At 40.3% G+C, this 23108-nt stretch overlaps 1 long non-coding RNA gene across 1 annotated transcript in view; it reads left to right on the top strand.

Moving 5' to 3' along the window:
• Positions 1-23108, top strand: part of LOC113459224 (uncharacterized) — a 310290-nt gene that overhangs the window by 49612 nt on the left and 237570 nt on the right. The window contains exon 18 of the long non-coding RNA XR_012580874.1: positions 3505-3664. This is a non-coding gene — a long non-coding RNA (uncharacterized LOC113459224). The remainder of the gene's footprint in view (positions 1-3504; positions 3665-23108) is intronic.

The following is a 23108-nucleotide window of genomic DNA, read 5'->3' as shown; positions in this document are numbered from 1 at the left end:
AGATAGGGTGGATCACCACATGAGATTAATTTCAGGGTTTACTTCTCTAACCAGCCCCAGAGCTCCTAGGTTTGCTCTTGTGCGTTTTAGGCAACAGACTGTTTTCCTTTGGACAACAGGAAAAACGTAATGTGTTCCTGTAAAAAAGTACTCAAATGTGCTAGGACAGAGAGATCAAGGCGTTGGCCAGCAAGCTTAAAAGGAACTGGAGCCTAAAAGCCATTAAACCTCATGGTGCTGCCTAGCTAGGTTTAGCACTATGAACTCTGAGGAGCAGGAATTGTCATTTTCAAAGGGTTTGCAGAGCACTTGTTGCAACCTGAGCTGGCTTGAGCCTAAGGCACTGATGTAATGTAAGCACTGAGGTCAGTAAAATCATAATAACAGTCGTGGTGGCTTTAAAATGCTCTGGCTCAATTATGGCAGTAAATCCAAGTCTAGATATAGCAGCTCTTCATTTATGGGCACACAGGTATGTCATAATTGTCTGTAATAAAGTATGATGGAAATTAAAATGGCAACACTTTACCTCCTGCTTTGTGGAGTAAACCAGTGATTTTTTATTTTTCATTTATACCTATTGTGCGGTTTCTGTGCTGTTTCCAACACAGGTTCTGGGTTTGTATATTTAGAAGTTTCAATAATCAATACCTGGTACGTTCTAGTTCATTACAGCCACAGGGGTTAATGAATGACTATTGTTTATACATTGTCTGATGTTAAAGCTTAATCCATATTTGAGTCTGATGCCAGCTTTGTTTCCAGGAAGAAAGAACTGAGATAATGGCTAGGCATATTTTAAAAGAGAATATGGTTTTTATAATAGTTATGGATCATTTTTATACTTGGGTTATCTTGAATACATTGGACCTGTGTGCTTCAGGATTGGCCGAGTCTGATTACTTTTTTTCCTCTTACTTTAATAAAAAGCAGAATAAGCTCATTAATTTCTTCCACTTTTCCCCCATGTCTCTTATCCACTTCTAGAAGGTTTATTTTCATATAAGAAACACTTATATCCTCTGAAGAGTAAATTTTAAAAATGCCATTTTACTTCTTTTGATTGCAATAGCAATGTTAAGGTGGGAGCCTTGACATCCAAACAGGATTCTCCAAGGCCTCTGGAAATGGCAGAATGCTTGTAACCAAACCTGTGTGGGCAGCTGTTGTTAGGAGTGCCTGGAAAGTGTTGTCAGACACTGGAACGGGCTGCACAGGGGGGTGATGGGGTCACCATGTCTGGAGCTGTTCAAGGAACGACTGGAGGTGGCCCTCAGTGCCATGGTCTGGTTGACCCAGTGGTGTTGGGTCAGAGGTGGAACTTGGTGATCTTGGAGGTCTTTTCCAGCATAAAAGATTCCATGTTTCTGTAGTGGAGACCTTGGAAATGACTTTTTAAGAACAGATAATACTGTAAGGTTCCTGAGGCTTCTGCCCATTTTCCATGTAAACTATCTGCTTTTCAAAGGTGGACGTTTCTTTTGCTAACTTCTAGACTGCCAAGAGCTCTACAGCACTTTCCTTGCACCCCTCTCCTATGTTAATGAGGATTTTTTAACTGTTGGAACTTCTTGTTTTTTCTGCCCAAGTTAAACATATTAAGGAACACTACAAATGACAGTGTTTATTTGATTAGCTACTGTTTTCTGGCAAAATGTGAATTAATTTTTAAAAAAAATGTGATAAAGGTGAATTTATTTTTCATGTTGGTACTGTGAAGTAGTGCAGCATAGGTTTTCATGATAATGCTTACAATTTCCAACAAATGTAGAAGACCATTGTGCAAATATTACCATATCCACATCAGAGCCTGCAAATTAAAGATGGTGCTTTAAAATATTACTCTGTTTCCATTAGTAGGTGGTTTGCTAATTATCTATAAAGATACAGGAATAGGGCAGCCATAGATGGGACTGTTCAAGACTATTTAAAGGAGTTGTTGGAGCTTCTTAGCATTAACTAGGAAATATTTTGGAATAGATGGCACATTAATCTTTTCTACTGTCAAAGAAAAGGTGACTGTGGGGTGAAAGAGAGGAAAGTGGAACCAGCAGCATGAGGGTGACTGCCATTCCAGGTCTCTGATAAAGAAAGGAGACTGCACTTATCTGGAATGAGGAAAGGCAGCAAGAACATCTTTGAAAGAGATAAAAGGACTCTCATCCCCCTTTTCTCCCTTTATTTATTCAGTGAACTTCAGCCCTTGCAGAAAGCACCTGGCTGACAGCTCTGTACCTTGCAGTCCTCAGTCTATTCCCAGCAGGGTGTACACCACAGACATCTGCAGCAGCAGATTCCCCTTTGCTCTCCTGACAGGAAACGTGGGCTGTGCTTTTATTTCCAAGGTGTGTCCCACCCTGGGCCTGTCTGCCCTTCTCTGCAGCGGGGTAGGCACAGGCTGGGGGTGTGCAGGGCTTGGAGACTGGGCTAAAATGAGGCAGCTCATGCTGTTAGTGCTCCAGCCATCATCCCCACCCTTTGGTGGATGTTGCCACCCCTGAGGCAGTGATGTCTAATCCACTCATGAATCAATTATTGAACTGTCACATTTTTCAGCCTGGCCTATTAAATTAAACTGACATCAGTCTCATCTCACAAAGACATTAGATAGTGATGAATTTCAGGTACTGTTAACCTGGTTTTGAATTGGCCAGCTAGAGACAGACAGATTCATTTTACATTCCAGCTGCCAGAACCACTGTCATGTCCTATCTTGCTGTTGTGGCTTTTTGATCAATGGCCTCCCTTGCTAGCTCATGAGAAGGAGCAATTTCACAAAAAGAAAGAGAGCACAAGAAACCCAAAAAGGTCAAAACCTGGATTCATTTTTTCTGTCTTTAGTAGCACTGTGAGGAAGGGGGTGCATATGTAAACACTGAGATTGGCTGGCTGGTTAAAAAAGCTTTACTCAAAGAATCATAGAATGGATTAGGCTGGAAAGGACCTTAAAGATCATCCAGTTCTTCCTGCCATGGGTAGGGACACCTTTCGCTAAACCAGAATGCACCAAGGCCCATCCAACCCGGCCTTGAGCTCCCCCAGGGATGGGGCATCCACAACTTCTCTGGGCAACCTGTGGCAGTGCCTCATCACCCTCACAGTGAGGAAAAAGCACAATACTGTCTGCATGGATTTAAAAGGCGCTGTGTGGAATTAATGCAGCCCAGATTAGGGGAGTTTGCTTTCATGGAGAAATGGAAAAGAAATATTCCATATTGCCAACAGCATTGCTTTATACCTGCAGGGCGCCCACTGTGGATGGCCCTGCTTGCTCTGTGCTCTACTTCATTCACTGTGTGCAGCTGGTAAATAAAATGTGGAAACTTGTTTACTGTGGTCTGTAAAATGTGGAAGGTCCTCAGACTGCTCTGAGCTGAACCTGCATGTGTTTGGCTTTGTCTGGACTCATTCCCCTCTCGGATTCTGCTTTTATTGGTGACTGAAATAGAACAAAAAAGGTGTTGATTCACTGCTCTGACTGTTTATCCTCTTTTCTCCCCCCAGGACTTACGGGGAATTTATGAGTGTCTGTGTGCTTCCTTTTGATTCCTCAAGGCCAGATGGAAGTGCTGGAGACCTGTAATAGGGGATGGCCAGAAGGGCAGCCTGTGGGCTTGCAGAGTGGGATGCTGACCTGTGCTGGTGTCCTCTAGGCCCTGTGTTTGTGAGTGCCCCTCTCTTCAAAAACACTTGTCTTTTTCACTGTGTAAAAAAAAAACAAAACAAGGAAATGCTGGCAGATATTTCCTGCCTGCTGGAGCTGTGGATTCATTACTATTAATAGAACTCTTAATTGACTATTTGTGAGCAGCTATAAAAATTGATTAGATGCATATGAGGAAATAAACAAGGGTCAGTCTGTAGCAGCCCAATGATATGAATTTGATGACCTATTAGGACACTACTGTGTCTAGCAAAGGATTTTTTTAATAAACATTAAACACTTCGCCCAAATTCTGCCCTCTAGCACTTCTCCCAGTCTAATGAATGTATAATGAAAGCAAATATTTGGTATAGCAAAAGAATCCCATTTTTTAAAATCCCATTCCTGTACATTTTTAAGAGGTTAGGTTACTTGACATGTAAAGCATCTATGAATTTTAAGTGAGGCCAGATTAGTAAGGCTCTGTAGTTGGTCTTTCATCTTAATGTGACCAAGAATGTCCTCTAGCTCACTCTATTTACTAAGAAATTAAAAAATAGCAAATTGCACATCATTGCAGGCCATATGTCCACTCCTCTCCTGGGCTCTGCTCTACAGCAATGTTAATTGACTTGCCCAAACCCTCTTCTCCTGAGTTGTGACCACTGCTGATGAAACAATCAACAATGCTCCTGAGCATAACAGGGAAAGAAAAAAACAACATAAAGCACAGAACCACATTAAGAATAAATTCATTTCTGCAAAGGGATGATAAAAATTTAATACTGACATATAACCTAGACTTTCAAAGGTAAAATTTTGTGTAAAGCTCAACAAGAATTTTTTTTAAAAGCAGGGGTTTCAGAATGGCATGAAAGTTGGAGACTTTAAAAGGCACTTTACACTGAGAAAACAAAACCAGTAATATACAAATTATTGACTGTTATACATTTATTTCTGGTTTAGTAGACTTTGAATAAGGCACAAAAAAGTTTTAAGAAACCTGTGAGGGCTGTTAAATAAAGACTATATATTCTTCTATTGGGCAAATAAATAAATCTGGATGTAGAAGATAAATTGGATTAGACTACATTGAACAAAAGTAAAAAGGCCATAAGCTTGTAGTGCAATAATGAGCTTGCTTTTTACATTTTCACTTGGGTCTTCAGAGAGCCTCCATTAAACCACAAGCTTTGTCTTTTAAGCCAATACATAATATTTAGGTGAGGATGCATTACTCCATCTCCAGAGCCCAGTGCTGAGGGGTGTAATGGGACACAGCTGAGTGCAGGACTCAGCTGAAGCCCATTTTCCCCACAGCCTGCAGCAGGTGCAGGTAGTTACCCTGGGCTCCTTGCCCAGCCTATAAAGAGGTGTTAGAGAGCTTCCAGCCTCCTTGGGCAGTCAAACAGTTGGCTTCAGACCTTCTCGGCTAAGGGCTAAGCAGGGTGGTGGAAGCAGAGATGAAGAGCCCAGGAGATGGGCCAGAGCCTGGCAGGCTGCAACCCTGGAGCTGCCTGCACTTTCCTGCTTGGCTTCAACTGTAGCCCTGCCTGCCTGCTGTCCCCAGCATCTGCAGAGCGCTCAGTCTCCTACCAGCCAGGGAAGATCAACCACAGGTAATTTTTGTGACTGTTTCTTCTAATGCCAACCTTGAGGGTGTCTGTTTCTCAGTGTGCTTCATTCAAAATGAATGCAGAATGTGGAATTTTTCAGTTTCTCTGCGGGTTTATGCAACCAACTCTTCACTCATTGCCCATACCAAACTTTCCTTATTTTTGTTGGTTTTTATTTTTAATTGCGCTAGGTAACATGATTAGGTCAGAATTTCTTGAACTTTGTATTTTTTGGAGAACACCTAAAATAGTAGGTCTTGTGGATGTAGAGAAAATACTTCAGATATGAAAACTGAAGAGACTCTGGAGTGAAAGGGCAAATGTAATGAAAACTTCATTATCATTAATACCCTGGTCACTTTCTCTAGCACTTTTGTAGTTTTTTTTACTTCTCAAAGCAGGGAATACACAAAAATAGAACATGACTGTGGCAGGCTTATTCCTGATTTCCTTTATAATGTTATTTGTTTAGTAGCTACGTAGTTAGAATTTTAATTTTAATTGCTTTTTTTTTTTTTTCCAAACATGGTCCATCTATCTTTTTACTATGACAAGTTATTTTAAACTACTTAGTATTCAGGATATTTGCAGTTGCAATGAACAAGTTCATTTAAACACCAAATCAATCAGTATTTTCACTAGAGAGAAATTTTTAAGTACCAATTAAGAATGAAAAAGTGATCTACATTCTCTAATACAATATTAATGTGCTGAGAGGGGTGATCCCAACTGCATGAGAAAAAATGCAGCTGTGCATATGCTTGTCTTAAGAAAGGGTTTTTTCCTGTCACTTAGAATAATTTAATGAATAAAAAGTGGTTCTTTTACTGCTACTAATGAACGGAAATCCCATCAAATTGCAAGGCATCAACACAAGGACATTACTCTTAAACTAAAAGTGCCGTAGATTATCCCAGTGATAATGGAGGCCATGAGCTCTGTGTGGGATGGATGGACTGTTCTCATGGTGCTGAGCTGGAGTTACCTTTCAGCAGTGCATAGATCACAGTTTGGAGTTATGCTAGGTGTTAAATTCTGTTATCCTCTGTTGAAATATCAACCTATCTGCTCATAATGAGACTGTTTAAAAAAACCATAATTACAGAGGCTGTGGGGAAATTGCGTCCTTTAGGTGGATCAGGGTGTGCAGGGATCTGCTGAGGGTGAGGTGGAGCCTTGCTGATGCAGTAACTCATACCCTTGTTGATGGATCAGTTGGATGTGTAGTGGTGGGAAGGGTACTGGCCTGGCTCTGTGTTCCAGAGGTGTGTTCTCCTCTGGTACCCACAGTTTGGGTTGTGTGCTTTGAAGTAAAGGGAGCAGCCCATGAAAAGGCTTTGGGGGAAGGGGACCTGAGTTTTTTACAGGATTCTGCCTTGGGTGGAGGAACCCTTTTAGGTGGGGGTTAGATTGCATGGAAAAAGGATTTTACAAGCCTCTAACAACTGGAGGGCAGTTCAGGAGACCTAAAAAATGCAGCAACTGGTGCTTCAACCCAAGGAGGTTTTATCACCTTCACTTAGATAGCTTTGTTTCAGCTCAACACCCACTTGGCTCTTTAGAGTTGATCTGCCAGGAACATTGCTGAACAATAAGGTGACAACCTCACCCTATCAAAATGACATAAAATACAGTTTTTTAAAGTTCTGTTTGAACTGTCTTACCATAAAAGTATTTTTAGAGCAAGGCACCTTGGGGGAACATCTGAAAATGTGAACAGAAAAAATAAAAAGAACCTGAAGTTGAATTGTTGAACCAAAGATTGCCTGGCCTCTCCAAGGATTTCATTAGCAGTTTTCCTGTGAAACAGTTTCAGGAGCCTATTTACAACAATTTTTGGTTTTCTTATTCAAGTGACTCTCTTGCATTAATTTGTATAAATGCTTTTTTTTCCCTGTGATATTTCTGTAAGTGTTATCTAAATATATCATTTAAAAGGACTGTTGGCTTAACTATTTTAAGATAGTGTCTTTATGAAATAGACTTTTTTTTAGGACAGCAAAAGATATAGAATCTCTTTCTCATTATCTAGGGGGGAAGGAAGTATTTATTATTCATAAACAGAAGAATTTGTGCATATAAAGCCAGAGCCATTGAAGTTGGCTCGATACACACAAATTGAAATCAATCCATGTTGTTCTTAAAGTACTTGTTTTGCAGTTTTGGCATGAAGAGTTTGCAAGTAAAACAGTAAAGCTTCTGCTCCCTTGCTGGTTTATAAATAGTTTATATATTAGGCATTTAGTATGCGTTTTTTAATAAATCATTACTTGTCCTGAAATTCAGGATGCTTTGATCTGTGCATGTTTTCACAAATATGTAGCACCTCTAGGATGACCCCAGTGCTAGCAGCAAACTGCATGGGAGGGCTTTTCACAGGAATATCCCAAGTTTTTGCAGTTTGGAGGGCAGCAGCCTTGGCTGTGTGCCACATCACCCTTTCCCTGTGCACCCTGAGCGGGTGTTGGAGATGCCACAAAACCAGGCTCGAAGTTACCCTGCACAGGATGAAAACACCTTCGTGGGATAATGCTGTGATAATCCCAGCCTAGCAAAGTAAAGCTACATCTAAAAGATCCCTTCAAAAGAGAATAGGAAATGCAGTAATTGGGGAAGTGAGTGGAGTCATGTGGGAAAATATTTGTAGCAGATGACTCTTTTCCAGTACTGCGGCTGTTACATTAAAGAGCTAATGTGTAAGTTAATGCTGCCTGAGGCAGGATTAACTTCTGATGTGTAGGGATTGAAGATTGCTAATGGCCTAGCTATCATGGAAGCCAGCTTGCCTGGGAAGGTGACTTAGTGTACTTGCTTCTCTTATCTGGCTGTAGCTCGATTGGTTTTACTGAGCACCTGGCACTGACTTTTCACTGTCTGCCCAGCTCCTGAGGGGGCACAAAAGCTGTTGCCAAATGCAAGGCAGGGCTGAGCCATTGGTGAGGCCATTTGTGCATGAGAACAAATCAAGGTGTATGACTGACTGCTTTCCTCATCTCTTCTTGGGCTGCACTGATGGCACAAAAGAGCTTGTGCTGCTTCCCTGGACCAGACTTGTAGCTGCTGCCAGTGAGTGAATCCCAAAGAAAATGGCAAATTTGCACACTCTGGGAATTTGATGCTTGTGTTTAAGTGATCCACTTTGGTCACCTTTTGATCACCTTTTCAGCATGAGAGAAGGTGTTTCCTCTATTGAAGGAAGGGTGTTTGTCAGGGTGATAAATGCTGTGATAGAGGTAAGAGCATGCCGTCTTCCAGGCCTAACCCTAGCTCTTGCATTGCTCCTCTGTTGTGGAGGGGTGGCTGGGGTGCCTCTGGTATGCCCCAAGTATTGGATGGAGGTAAATTTCCATGGGAATCTATTCCCCTGTGCCCCTTTCCAGTTTGGGTGTGAGGAAATGGGCTCAGAGCATCGCTCACACCCACAGCAAGGTAGACTTTGTGTGGGTGGAAGTTCTCTGGGGACACTTGCCATGGAGCTTTGTGTTTCTCATTGGATGCTCTCTTTGTAGGGATTTAGTATTTTTTACGCATTTCTTCCTCAAATGTGCTACTGAGCCCTTACTTTGCTCCCAGCTCCTTCACTGGAAAACTAATTCAGTGTGATCTGCTGTGCTGAGGGCACATTGTTATTTCTGCAACTTCTGGCTGCTTTCTCACCTCACCTAGCTGCAGTAGGTTCTGTTGATTTGTATCTCTGTATTGGCAGTTGTGCAGTCAATCCACTTTCTTGTTAAAGTGCATGATGTTTTAATACTGGTATGTAACTGCCCTCTGAGAATAAAAGGGAATTTAAAAAAAATTAAAAGCAAGAGATGGGGTAGAATAAATAGCTTTTGCTGTTTTTATAAAACACGTTAAATGTGGGTGGAAGTGCTCAGCAGTCTTATATTGGGCTTTTTCTTGAATTTTTTTCTAAATAAGATGTCAACATTTTCACCTAGGAAGAGTATTTCAGCTATATCTTTTTTATGTGTCATCTTTTCATGAATATGCTACCACTCAGCTGTTGCAGAGGTAACAACATCCATCAGTCTGGAGGTGACTGTGATTGCCATTTTAGAGATTCCTGCCTCTTTTGCAGCTTTCAGTCTGGAGTGCTGAATGGAATAAAACACATGTTTCTTAAACACATGTGTGCCCAGTGGCTGTGTGAGGAGGCAGAGGGTCTGAGTGGTGTTGGTGAGAAAGCCAGGAATTCCTTCAGCAGCACCAGGACATGTTCTCCTCCCACTGAACACTGATAACTCAATGCTAATGGGACTTATGCATAAGGGAGAGGATCCACCCCATTGCATGCTCTGGGAAGTGCAATTCAAAGCTTTTCCAAGGCATCTTTAAATTAAATTTCTTGAAGTATCTGTCTTTGAGCTGTCTTACATGCAGAACTCCCACTAACTCAACAGGCCTTGCTGCACACAGATCAGTGGTGGGAGATTTCTCTTTTGTTGTATCTTTCCAAGTAATATAAAAGAGATAGAGGTAAATCACTCTTATTGTCATGATGGACAGGTGTTTGCCTGTGTGTCTGGTAGGGATTCACTATGAGGTGGGCACTTTTGGGTTATGTGAATGACAAAATACTGGAAAAATAAGCCAATTTAAAAAAAAGTGGTCAGGAGTTTCCTTTCCTTCAATCCAGAAGAGCTCCTTTTTAGGAGTACCCTTGCCTGCTGACAGGAGTTAAAGGAGGGTAGATTGGTCAGAGGAACTATCAAGACTGGATGTTTAGAATGGCTAGCAAGAGCATATAGATTTCCTGTGAGAGAATTTTACAAACTAAACCAAAATCCCCATAGCCACAGGACTTGGGTGACAAAGAGGTGTGCCCATAAAAAGGTGGAGTCTGTAATAGCTGTGTCAGGGCTTTTAGCACCTTCCTCAGGGGCGCCTGGTATAGGGCGTGGTCTGTGATTGCAAAGTGGGTTCAGCTGGGATGCAGCTGACCAGTGCTCACCTTCTGGTTTTATCCAGTAGAATTCAAAGAGCCTGGCTCCTTTGAACTCTGCAGAAGATGGACTTGTGTTATCACAGTTGTGCAGTGTTTGGCCAAATTCCCTGCATTTTGCTTGTGGAATGAAGGAGGCAGCATGTGGATTGTTCTGCTGAAACCAGAAGCATCAGAGTAACACGTGAGGCTGGTGCCTGCAATGCCAAACTGCTGCTTTGTGGTCTTACCTTATTTCTTGTTTCTTTCTTTAAGCACAAGGGAAATTTTGAAATATCTTTTTCTTAAACAGATTTGTGAAATCAGTGGGGGTTAATTAAAAACTAAATTTGGAATCTACAAACATCCAGAAATTATTTACACTGTTGTTAATTTCTTCTTTAATATTCATAAGTGTTTTCTGTTAATTAAGAAGAGAGGGAGAACATGAAGAAAGGCTCAGAACAAAAGCAAACTGCATACAGATTAGGGACTGAGTTCTCAAAGAACTGGACTAAATACATACTGCCAGCACTCAGTGAGGAATTTATATGCAGGGAATGTATCCTGCAGCTGAAAAATTTGGCTTACTTGTGTCTTAAACTTACTGCATCAGAATTTGACATGATCCTCCTACCACCATGGCTGCCACTTCCCTGCTGTCTGGCATTGGGCATTCTGCAGTCCTAAAGCAGTTTCCAGGGCTGGAAGGGACCTTAAAGATCATCTTGTTCCCACCAGCCTTTCACCAGAGCAGGTTCCTTAGGGCTCCATTCAGCCTGGCCCTGAACACATCCAGGTATGGAGCATCCACAACTTCCTTGGGAAACCTGTTCAGCAGGCACAGGGCGTGCACCTCTCTCAGTGAATTTCTCACATGGGGAGGTATTTGCAGCCTCTTCCACAGCTGGGAATTTCACCAGATTTGTTCTTTCCCATTTTTAGGTACACCTGTTTAGCTTCTTCCCTGTAGTGTATTTACCTCCAGTATTGAAACAACGTCCTATTGTAAATCTTTTATTTGAGCTGTTTTGAATACTGACCTATTGGGCTGCAGTTTTTCCACTCTGTAGAATATGGGTGAGCTTTAAATAATGTACTTTAGAATACACTTATGAATAAAAGTACTGTATTTCCCAGCAAGATTTGGGAATCTTTTGTTTGTTGTGAATAATTGGACTTGATGCCTGTGTGGATTCTCGGTACAGACAAGAGATTGAAAGAATGACCTTAGTTAAAGATGTATTTAATTTAGAATATTGAATATACCTGTGTCTAATCTTGTTGGCAAGTAGAAAACACAAACATCTAGCTCCCTAAAATGCCCTTTTAAACAGGCTGTATGATTGGCATTCCTGCTCTGATGGCTGCTGCTTTGCAGTGCTCCCGAGGCAGGCCTATTTTCAGGTTTCACACTCTACCTTCCCTGTCCAACATTGTGACAATCTTCTAAGAATGAGCTGTGAGGATAATGGAAAGATGGAAGTAAGGAAAACAGCACTTAAAAAAAAATTAATTGTATTTTTTACTTCAAATCAAAGGTAGCAAATTTTTTGTTTGTTTGTGGTGTTTTGTTTTGTTTTTTGGGGGCTTTTTTATTTCCTAAGGGTGGAGAATCTGGAATGTTGCTGAGGGAAGATACAGAATTAAAATATGAGCTCCCCTGTGCTCGAGGGACATTTGTATGCTCTGAACTCATTGCAGACAATATTCTAAGCTGTGACAGGGAGTAAAAAGTTGCAGAAAAATTTATTTTGGCAAAAGTTTATGGAAAAATGAAGGATATAGGGAAGTCTGGAGAGTAGAAGCAGACTTCAGACTGGCAGCTTGAGCACAAGTTAAGAGACCTGGGTTAGAGATGAGTGAGCTGTATGTACAAATACATTTCTGTGATCTTTTTTGATAGGAAAAAGATCACAAATTATATCAGAAAATACAGGGTCAACTGTAGCAAGAACACCTCGGGGGAGATGGGAGTTGCAGTAATATCAGAAGACATCTGGTAATGGGGCTACAGCAGATATTTTTCCCCCTCAGGGATGACAATGGAACAGTAATTACCAGGAAAGCCAGCAACCTGCAGAGTGCAGGAGTGTCTTGTTTGTAGTTAGGGATGCTGAAGTCTGGAATATATAGGAATCAAAATTTGGTCTCTGAACAACTGAATCTACAAGGGTGACAGGTGAGAAGGCAAATGGAATGGGGAAGGAGGAGAAGGAAATGAGCACTGGGATAAATGACTTCCTCAAAGAGCTAACACACATTAATTATATTCTTTAAAGTTTCATCAGTTAATGCAACTGCATCTCCCTAACCCAAATTTTATCTAAAACTGAACCCATAAAAAGGAATAGTCCAAGTATAAATGGGTACACTTGTCTCAGTCCCCTCTATCACTAAAATAAAACAGTGTGACTGTGCTTTTTATCTTCTCTGTTGTTCTCCCAGCTGCTCTACAAAAATATTATGCTGGTTTAGCTTGTGATTTTTAACCCTTCATGTTGGAATTGCAAAGAGCATTTGCATGGGTTGTTGGTGTGAAGATGAAATGAAACTCTGCTATAAGTAATAAGCTGCAATGTAAAAGGAATCAAAGACATACACTGTTTGCAATGATTTAAGATGCTTGAAGCTCAGTGAGAAATCTGAAAAAAATTGTCTCTTGGGACTGCTCAGACACCTCTAAAGATCAGCCCTCTCTATGCTATCTCAAGAAGGTCACTTAAAAGCTAGGTTAGGCAAAAAGCTGTCTCCCAGCAAGACAGTTAAAAGGGAATGGCTGGAAAATAAAGTTTTGTACAGGTGTGGCACATGTCTTCTTCTATATTGATTTCAGAGGCTAGAACTTACTGATGTCTATCTGCCCTGGCCCATACTTTTATCTCTCCTACAGAAATAAATGTAGTTTCTGTAGGGTGCTTTTGTTATTATCTGTGCCAACGAGCTCCAGAGTCATCTGCAGCATCAGGGGAAAAACAAATCCAAAGGCTGCGATTTCAGTAGGAAATTGCCTATTCCCTCTTCTTCTGCAGGTGCCCTTGGAGTTGCTCATCCCAATATCAGTTGCTCTATTTCTCTTAAAAAACCTTTAACTTTCTTGGTTTCTGCTTTCTGCTACTGGAGCCCTGTGTGACTTCGGTAAGTTGTTATACTGTATTTACATGTAAGCATCAAACATTCTTCTCTTTGAATAAGAGCTGATCAAGTGGCAATGAAAATGTAATTGAAAACAAAATCCTACACAGCTGAATAAATTCTGTCCTTTGCATGTTAATGAAGTTCTGGTGGCATCAGCAGAAGGTGCAGTGGTGGTGAAGTGTGTGAGTGGCTCTGTCCAGCCTCTGTGTGATAATCAAAGGAGATTGGAGTTAAGGCACTGCAGAACAGAGTTTAAAACCCACAGATTAAAAAAAATCATGGATGTTTTTAAAATAAATAAGCAACAGATACTACTTTTCATTTTTAGCTGTGGACAGAAATAATTTAGCACATACATTTGTCTCTCAAGGGACCACTGGCTGCTCATTGGTGTAGGGGAAATCTACCAATATAACAAAGCTTTTCTGTTTCTGAGTGTTACAACATCAAACACTGAGTAGCTTTGAAATGCATGTTTTTTAACTGAGGTCTTTCTAGAAGTAAAATTAACTGCACATCACCATTTAATGCATGAAACCACGATTTACTGTCCTGAGAACTAATTTCAGCTTGCTGCAGTTGTAAACTTGCCCTCAATTAATGCGCTACTGGGCCCAATTCAGAGATGGGTAAAGTCAGCAGGTCTTTCCAATTACTTTTATGGATATCAGATGAATTCTTTAATTAATGCACCACTGAGTGCTCAGGCTCATTTAGAAATTTCTCATTTCTAGATAGAATGCAGATCTTTCAAAATGTCATTGTACTTTAAAGCTGTTCTGCTCTCTTGGATGAGAAGTTATTTACACTTGTGTGACTACATCTGATATATTCCCTCTTTCCTCACACCATAATATGCCTACAGTATGTGTTTTGATATATTATGTGTATCTTTGAATACATAATATATTACCAGATGGTATGTGATTAGCAGTGTACTCTAAAGTAGAAAGATGTCTTCTGCCCTGGGTACATGTACACAGTCTGGTGGTGTACATATTTAAAGTGAATATTTCAAGATGTATTTTTAGGAGAGAAAATAATCTGTTGGTATAGGCAAAAGTTCTGTGTGTGCAGTAAAAGAGCTACCCAGGCAAGTTTCATACCTAACATGCTACTGAAAGTATTGGAAAGCTCCCTCTGGCTCATGACGTCAGCCTGGTGAAATTTTCACTAAGAGGACTTAATGTTCAGATGCCACTGGCATCTCCCAGGAGCTTAATACTTCAGATTTGGACTATGGAATAGCTGTTCCTAATTTGTAGAGGAGCAAAGAAGGGTTTCTGATGGGTTACTGCCTACTTGGGTGGAAGCATGTGAAAGCTATTGCTTTCTCAAAACAACTAAGGAAAATGCCAGCTTTGGGTTAGAGCTCCAGCATCAAGGAAAGCTTATGGATGTATTTCAGACTCCTGAAAAATCAACATTTAAATCAGAAATGTTGATACAGCCTTGCCTGAAATAATGTAATTTGTTGTTACAGTTCAGACTGTTGTTGTGAAGACACCTGAAGTTATGGTCACCTGTACCTTGCATGGATTTTAGTCATCAGAAAATGAATGTCATTGGCCAAACTTTCAGCTCTTAGCAATAAAAATTACACAGTGAAGAGGAATTATAGACATTCCAGAAGTGCACTGTTTATGGGTCGATTCAGGTTTGGAGGTAGGCTTAGGTTGATAAATGATAGAAAATTCATGCAAGAGCCTTACCTCACATAAATCAATAAGGCTTCCTTGATTGTAATGAGCTAATGCCAATTTATACCACCTGAAGAGCTATTGCCCAGATTTACAGTGTAAGTATAATTACTATGACATAGATTTGCTGTGGTTCACTGAGCTGGCAACCAGCAAGGTTTATAGTATCGTGTCTTTTTGTTCTCACTTAAATTGCCTTTCTAGAGGGTGGCTGGAGTTAGAACCCAGACTGGAGTTTCCCTCCCAAATCTGCAGTTTTGATGGTGTTATGTGTAAAGTAGAAATCCTTGTGGAGTGTGTGGGCTCATCGTTACAGGCCCTGTGCGCTGTTGGCACAGCAGGGAAGGGCCATTGCAATGTGGTGCTTGGCACAGCAGGAATCTGCTAACTCCCCAGGACCTGCAGGAGACCCCATGCCTTTCAGTGGCAGCTGCTGCAATTTATGTATTATTTTGTTGGAAGACACTGCCTGTCTTTGGCCACAAGCTTTCCTGGTCTCCAAAGCATCTCATCACAGGTATCTCTGTGCCTGGCTAAAGGCTACCATTCAATTTCCATTATTCTTCCCATTTTCTGTTCATGATGTGTCTTCCCCAGCTGTTAATATCAGTAAAAAAATCAATCAAGAATTATTAGTAATAATTAAAGCATGAGTGGCCCATTATACTGGGTGGGCTTGGTCCCTCCAAGTATAAATTATGCCCTCAGCTGTGCGAGTGCCCCTGGAGTTACTTGATGCAACCACTGTGATCTCTGGATCTAACTGAGAGCTGGATGTGGCCCCTGGCTGCAGGAGAGAGATTCTTTTAAGATATTGTCACATGCAGTAAAACTTGTGTTTTTGAGTGGTTGAAATACCGCCTAACTCAGAGAAAATTGTGCAGGAAGGAAAAGAGCGGGAGTGAGTCACTGAGGAAGCGTTTTGTGCTTGGAAAAGAGAGAAACTTGTTTCCAGGTGCTCTTTATGTCACAAATAAGAGGACAATCGTTTCAGTTCTAGCATCTAGCAGTCATTTCCCACAGTATAAATGCACCCTAACTTAGCATGGTTTCTGTGCTCCTGGGAGGCCATACACTAAATAATAAGGGTGCTCCAGGTCACAGCTGAGATGCAATTAACCCTCAGATTGAAGAAATACCTTCCCACCTGCAGGAAGGATTCTCTTTTTGAATAGCTTTCTATTAGTTTTCCTGTGGGAATTACACAATATTGGCAGTATTTCTGGAATTAATGTGACAGTGCTAGCCAGGGAGCAGCTTAGCTATAGGTCCCTAATACTTCTGTGGTGACAGAAATTCTGTGGGCTTTCAGTCAGGCTCTGTCTTCAGGCTATTGGCAAAATTTTTTTGCCATTCTTCAGCTGAGGTTGCCTGTATTTAACAAGGGCTGTGTTTGTGTACATCTGAGATGGGATTTTGGTTGTTTGATAATTCCTTTTTATCCCATGGGTGACCTGTAGGCCTGAATATGGTGGTGTTTAAAGTTGACCAAAAATATTCAGATGTTTGAAAATCCACAAAAGAAATTTATTTTTATCTGAGCAATAACCTGCTAGAGAAATTGAAATAGAAAAATTAAAACATGCTAGAGAAATTGAAATAGAGAAATTAAAACCTGCTAGAGAAATTGAAATAGAGAAATTATAAGAATCAGAGACTGAATAATCAAAGTCAAATAGCTCGGGTCACTATGAAAAGTTTAGGAATTTGAAAATAGTCATTTATGGTGAAAAACAATTTAATTTTTTTTAACTTACTGTGCAGTTTTCACCCATTATTAACTTGATGTGTGTCTGAATTCCTCTGCCACTTTCTCACAGAATTGATTGCATGATTTCTGCTTCTCCTACAAGGGTTTTGGATAAATTGCTATATCCAGACTGATGCTGTTTGGTATTAAATTACTTAAGTGTTCTTTCTTTCCTTTAGTTTTTCATAAATCTTACTCTACTTTAAACCCACTTCTGCAGAGGGACTCACAAAAAAATGAAGGGACATAGAATAAAAATTAAACAAAATGGGAAATATTATTGTAGAAGAAACTTGGTTAAGGACAGAATATCCTTTAAGTCTTATGAAGTGTGGATGTTTGAGATGTCCAGCATGGAGTAATCCCAGGGAGAAGAGCCTTGTTCACCTGGAGAATGGGTTTGGGATGATTGATATGGTTTGCTTAAAATGGCTTGGTTTATTGATGCTCCTGAATTTTTTTTCATCTGGGCTGTGGAACATCAGAAGCCACTGTCTAAAGGAAGAGAGTCACTTAAGCTGGTTCTTGTGAAATGTTTAGAAGACATGGTCAGAGGGCTGAGTCACTGATACACGAGAACAGGACTGCAGTGCCTTTGAAGTGCAGGGGCTGCAGAGGTAAAAGAGCCTTTGTGCAATCCAGTGTTCTGCACCTTCTGCTTTCCTGACTCCCCTGCCCGTGGAGTCTGACCTGTCTGGCTCTCTGGGACTGTGCCTTGATAAGTGCTGCTGTCACCCACAAGGACACGATGGGCAGTGCTGCCAGTGGCTCATGTTATCTGGGAGAAGCAAAACCTGCAAGATCCTGTGGAACAAAAGGCAACAATATTGAGAGCAGTGAGATGCAGCTGCAGTGATGAGGAGAAAAGTGACAGCTGTAAAAGCATCACAGAGGCAGTCTGGCTCATCAGGGCTGTCATGTGTGTGCTTAGGAAGGGATTATTCCTAGTGACCAGTTCCCACTCTGTCAGATCATTCAAAAACTAAAAGTACTTAGAGGCATTAAAAAAAGTGTAGGGGATAGATATTTTAATCACATGAAAGTAAAAAATAAGTCTTAATTTTTTTAAGGGATCATGAGGCAGGTAGAGAAAATTATAAATACTTATTTACTTTTGTACTGATTATTGAATGAACATCAAATTTGGGAAGTGGGGGGATTTGCACCAGATGATTTTCTAAGGTCCCTTTTGAACTAAATCTTTCTCTGATTACCATTTTTGATGAAAGCAAGAGGCAATGGACTCTTAAGCGATATTTTGGCCTGTAGACGCCCCCTGCCATATCACACTACTGAGTCCATAATGTTAGTAAGAAAAAGAGGATTAGACCTCAGTATAGATGGAAAAAACCCACCAAAATCAAACTCCATGCTTGGGTCGGATGAGACACCTTTTGCTGAGGGCTGGATGTTGTCAGGCCAGCACAGCTTGTAAGACATTGTAAGAAGATTTTTACAGTTTTCTCTCCTTTTCCTAGTGTACTTGATGTGGGCCATGGACAGAGCTCATCTGCCTTGTCAGGATATGCTCTGTGGAGGGTGAGTTCACACTTCAGCTATGAGAAGATAGGTCTCATAATCACAGCATGGAGATTTCTTTGTAAGGCAGTTTGGCTTTCACACAAAAATTATTGAGGGGAAAGAAAAAAATTAATGTATAAATTTTCCCTGGATTTAAAACTTGCATTTTGCACTGGCAGCAGATCTTCTCTCTGTTGCACAGATGGAGAGAGGGTCCAATTTGTCATGTATTCATTGAGGGTGGTAGGCTAAGAAATGTATGAAGGAATTAAGCTGGGAAATGTTGAATTCCTTCTTTTAGGAGGCTACAGCCAACCTTGTTATGTTGCTCTGTGACCCCTGGAGTAATGTTACCCCAAATGAAGCCAGTGGTTTCCTACTTTCTGCAAACTAGGCCAACAGTTTCTTGAAGTGTTAAAACACTATTCATCTCTTCTTGAGTTAAAGCAGATTAAGAGAAGAGGGTTGGCTCTTTTCTACAATAAACCCACCAACCTGTCCTTGTCCAGAATTTATTTCAATAAAATGCTGTCTTCAAGAGAGGGTAATAAGAAGATTATTTTTGAAAAGTGAGAGGAAAAGAATATAAGCCTCAAACCCACTTTTGTTAGTGCTGCAGTGTGAATTTGTTGCAAGGTTAATAATAGAGTTGTCACTGTCAACAAAGGAAAGAGTCTGACAACAGATGAGAATTCTAAATGGGTTTGAGTTCCTTGCATAATTATTTTAATTACCATGTTCAGGAAAGGCTTCAGAGGTTCCTCAAACACTGCTCATATCCAGATGAGATTTACCAGAGCACCACTCACAAGCTTTCCTTTGAAAAGTCACTTTCTTGTTTTATCATGTTTACAAAAAACTGAAGTGAGAGTTAGCTATGAATCTTCTGTTATTTGAGTCGATGGCAGATGCTAGGAAGGCTTTGCCTTGTGATAGAGTTAAACTCTCTGGGACTGATTACAAAGAAATTCCATTAGCAATATTTAAATGCCATCCTTGAAAGGCACTCAATAATATGTGTGTTGGCGCTGATCAAGAATAGTACCTTTTAAAAATGAAAAAGTAATGTGACTGTTAGTTTAACATAAAAATGTCAAACTGTGGGCAGTCTCTTGTCAGTTAAAGAATCTGGGCTATTCCTAATGGGAATAAGGATGAAGGGGCGGGGGGAGAAGTGGGTACTAAAAATTGCAGATGTGCAGAACTACTTAGAGATAATTTGTGCTGGCAAATAACACTGTCAGCCAGTTGGGAAGTAATACAGGCAGCTTGATACCTGTTCTTCCTGAGCCACCTTAGTGATGTCTTTTTCTTAGTATCTTCCTTAATAGCTAGCAAAGCTTTAACAGCAAGCAGGGCTATGGTAGTGGTGTGCTGAGTGGAGGTGGATTTGTCCAGATTTAAAGAATGTGCTTGCTAAAGTTCATAAAATGTATTAAAATTGCAAACCTGCTTGTTGCTGAATTGAGGGATAGCCCTGTGAGAGGGGAAGGAGGATTCTTTAAGCATGGCAGGGTGGTGGAGCTGATGCTCAGGTAGGAGTCAAGGGATGAGATTGTGCATCTTTGTAACCTGTCAGCTCTTGTTAAGAGTATGTCTCCATAAATAAAACACCACAGTCAAGTTTAAAACTTTGCCTCATCTAAAAGTAGCTTCCAAGAATACAAAAGTCTGGTAGAATTTCACTTGGAGGGAATGCCGTACAGCAACTCTCCTTATTAGTTCACATGGGTCTGTTGCTCGCTTTTGGAAGGTCAGTGCCTGATTTTTTTATCTGAAATCAGTGTTATTTCCATTGTAATTCACCCATACATTTCCTCAACCATCTTTAATCTATTTATTTAGTGTTCCCTCTTCCTTCGCACATTTCAAATCCCTCTCACTTTTTAGGGAGTTTCTGGGTATTTGCTCCAAAACTGTCCCACCTAAAATGAGGCTTGTGCAGCAGCTGCTGCTGTGGTAGGGTCCAGAGCTGTCTTGTGATCTAAATGTCAATTGGAATTGGAAGCATTAGCATTTCAAGAGCGTGGTGTGACCATGGTCATGCAGGTCTGTGGCAGGCCTTGAAGCTGAACATCCAATGTGTTGTCTGAGCCTGAAGACGTTCTTCTAAAACAAAATCTTTATATCTTAATGACTATTTCTGATCTTGTGCCTAAACAACTGTCCAAACTGTAACAGATTTTCTTATTCTTCACCCTGGGATCTTTTATTTTATTCTTTAGTTTTTTTCAAATTTCTTTAACAGCTACTTGCAAATTGCTTATCTTATTTTTAACCCAATTACTTGGATCTTTCTCCTTTCCTTAATTTGTTACTCTTTGTGCCTTAATTTTTTTTTGTTTTAATGACTCTTATCCCAGCTTCCTAACAGTATTTCATCCATAGGTTTGATGGCTTTTCATGTCAGTTTAATATTTTGTCGTCCCTCAGGGCCACCAGTCCTGGCTCACCATTTTTGACATTGTTAATTGTTATACTTCATTTTATTGCTCTGTCCTTCTATTATCCTTTCCCGATATTTTGCTCAAAGTGCTATATAAATGACTAAAATATAGTGTTATGGGCCAACTGTAAAGTAAATTAATGGACAGTCTTGCTGTGAGGCCAAAACCTGGGCTCCTCAAGAACTGTGCTGCAGAAGGCAGCTGAAATTTGAGCTCTGTTTTCTCTTAGCACCACTACTATCAGAATTTCTTAGTGTTAATCCCCAGTATTTTTTCTTTACATTGTTGCATACGAGCATGTCTATTCCCTAAAAATGCAGGAGGTGGCATGAATCTTGTGTCTTCAAAGGAGCTATGGGTATTCCAATGATATTTTCCCAGTGTTTGGAGGTTGTGAGAGCAGAGGTTGCAAAGTGAGGAGAGGATGGAGGATGAGCAGACACAGGGCAGGCAGAGGGTGGTGCACATCTCTCTGGCAGATTGGGCTTTTACCCAAGCCTAAGACAATTTTCTAATTTTTGCAAAGCCCATGTAATCAGTAAAGTGAGAGTTTCTCACATAGTTGAAACTTTGGACAGCTTTTAGGGGAAGCAAAATGTACCTTGTTAATTTGACATAGGAATGTGTGACCCTTTAATTAGGGACACTCTAATAAGAGCAGCAGCAGACTTCCCCCAATGTAAATGCTGTGAAGGAAACTTGTTCTGAGTTTGATGAGTGCCCTTTTTTTTCCTTATTACATTTTGCCTTTAAAGAGGGAGTAAGTGTGTTTATTAAGGTGGTTGTATTTACCCTTAATGCAATGCATTAAGCATCTATTTCTTTCTAAGAAGTCTGCTGTAGCAGACGGTGTGCTTGTAGGAGAGCAGAGCTATTGATTAGACAGTGTCTGAGGCACTTTACTGTCATTACAGTGGGAGCAGGTTTGATGTGGTGGACTCTGCTTCTACAAGCACTGTGCCATGTGTGCATATCTTGTCCACTGCATGTTTAATGGTTGCTGTTGGAAGTGATTATTGCTTTTGCGTGGCATTGGTATTGGTTGAATGGTGATACTTCCTCTTCCTTTCCATCTGTTCTACCAATGGTAATAATTAACCAGCTCTGATTTGACTTTTATTTAATATTGATCTCTCATGTATCATAAATGGAATCTCAGTACCTGCATGAAATGATGCTCCTGGAAGATCTGAAATTTATTTAAATGGCTTTTAAACAAAAGAAAAATAATCTTTCAGCACAGACCTTCCAGAAACATTTAGGAAGAAAGGGTTGAGATATCCGGACATGAATCCAGGACTTGAGGGACTTTTGTAATTCTTTTGTCTGGGATGTTGCACATATATAAAGGCCTATCTACAATTTGTGTATGTTACAAATTGTAGTGAGAGTACTGTTCAATAATTTGTCTTCTTTTTAAAAATTTTATTTATGTTTTTGAGAAATGTAATATAACCTTTTTTTTTCCATGAGCAATGAAGTATTTCCTGTATGGCAAACACTTATTTGCTGCTTCTTAACAAACTTAATGTTTCTGCCATGTAGTATGAGGGCTTTCTTTGTTTTTTCTATTTACCTTTTTTCTTTTTTTCCTTTTTTTTTTTTTTTTTTTCTTTTTGCATTTGTTTGTGTTAGCTTGGGTTTCTTTGTTTTTTTTTTTTTTTTTTTTTTTTCTTTTGTTTGGGTTTTAGTTGTTTGTTTTCAGTTTTATATTTTTTTAGCGATAAAGTTTGCATTCTTCTCTTTGGAAACCAGGGGCTCTTGAGTTCATTTTTGGGAGACTTCTGCTTCCTTTCCTTCTTGCCCTGAGCACAGAATGAGCAGCAATGGCAAAACCTGTATTACTCATAAGCATGAGAAGAAATGAGTTGGAGAGATGGGGAAATCAGAAATATAACACTAATTTCCATGTGTAGGAAGTTTACTTCTCCTTCCTTGTGCTGATCTGCAGCATCAACATCAGAAAATGACGCTATGTCTCGTCTTCAAGAACCCTCACCTCCTTTTTGAGACAGGTCTGGGTCATTTTGAACAGTATGGTGTTCTTAAATTCTTGTCAACAGTCTTAGGAATGCTAGACCTGGGGAAGGTTTGTAGACAGCAGCAAAAAGGCTCTACAAAGCCGGAAAATAAGAGCTTTGGGCAGCTTTCTCTAAATTAGAAAATAAAGGGGGGGCTTGAAATGTAAACTGTTTCCTTTTCAATCCTTTATTTGCAAGACACCTGTAGATTTCTGTCCTGAGAAGGTACCTTGCAACTGCTGTAGCAGAGCTGAGGCTTCCTGCAAAATCAAGGCTGATCATAGAATCAGGGTTGTTCTTCTGGAAAAGCCTTTAAGTTTCTGTTGCAGAAAGATAAACACATTTGTT

This window comes from Zonotrichia albicollis, chromosome 6 (assembly GCF_047830755.1).
Source record: "Zonotrichia albicollis isolate bZonAlb1 chromosome 6, bZonAlb1.hap1, whole genome shotgun sequence".
In the NCBI taxonomy this organism is placed as follows: domain Eukaryota; kingdom Metazoa; phylum Chordata; class Aves; order Passeriformes; family Passerellidae; genus Zonotrichia; species Zonotrichia albicollis.
This window is presented reverse-complemented; position numbering and strand designations above follow the sequence as displayed.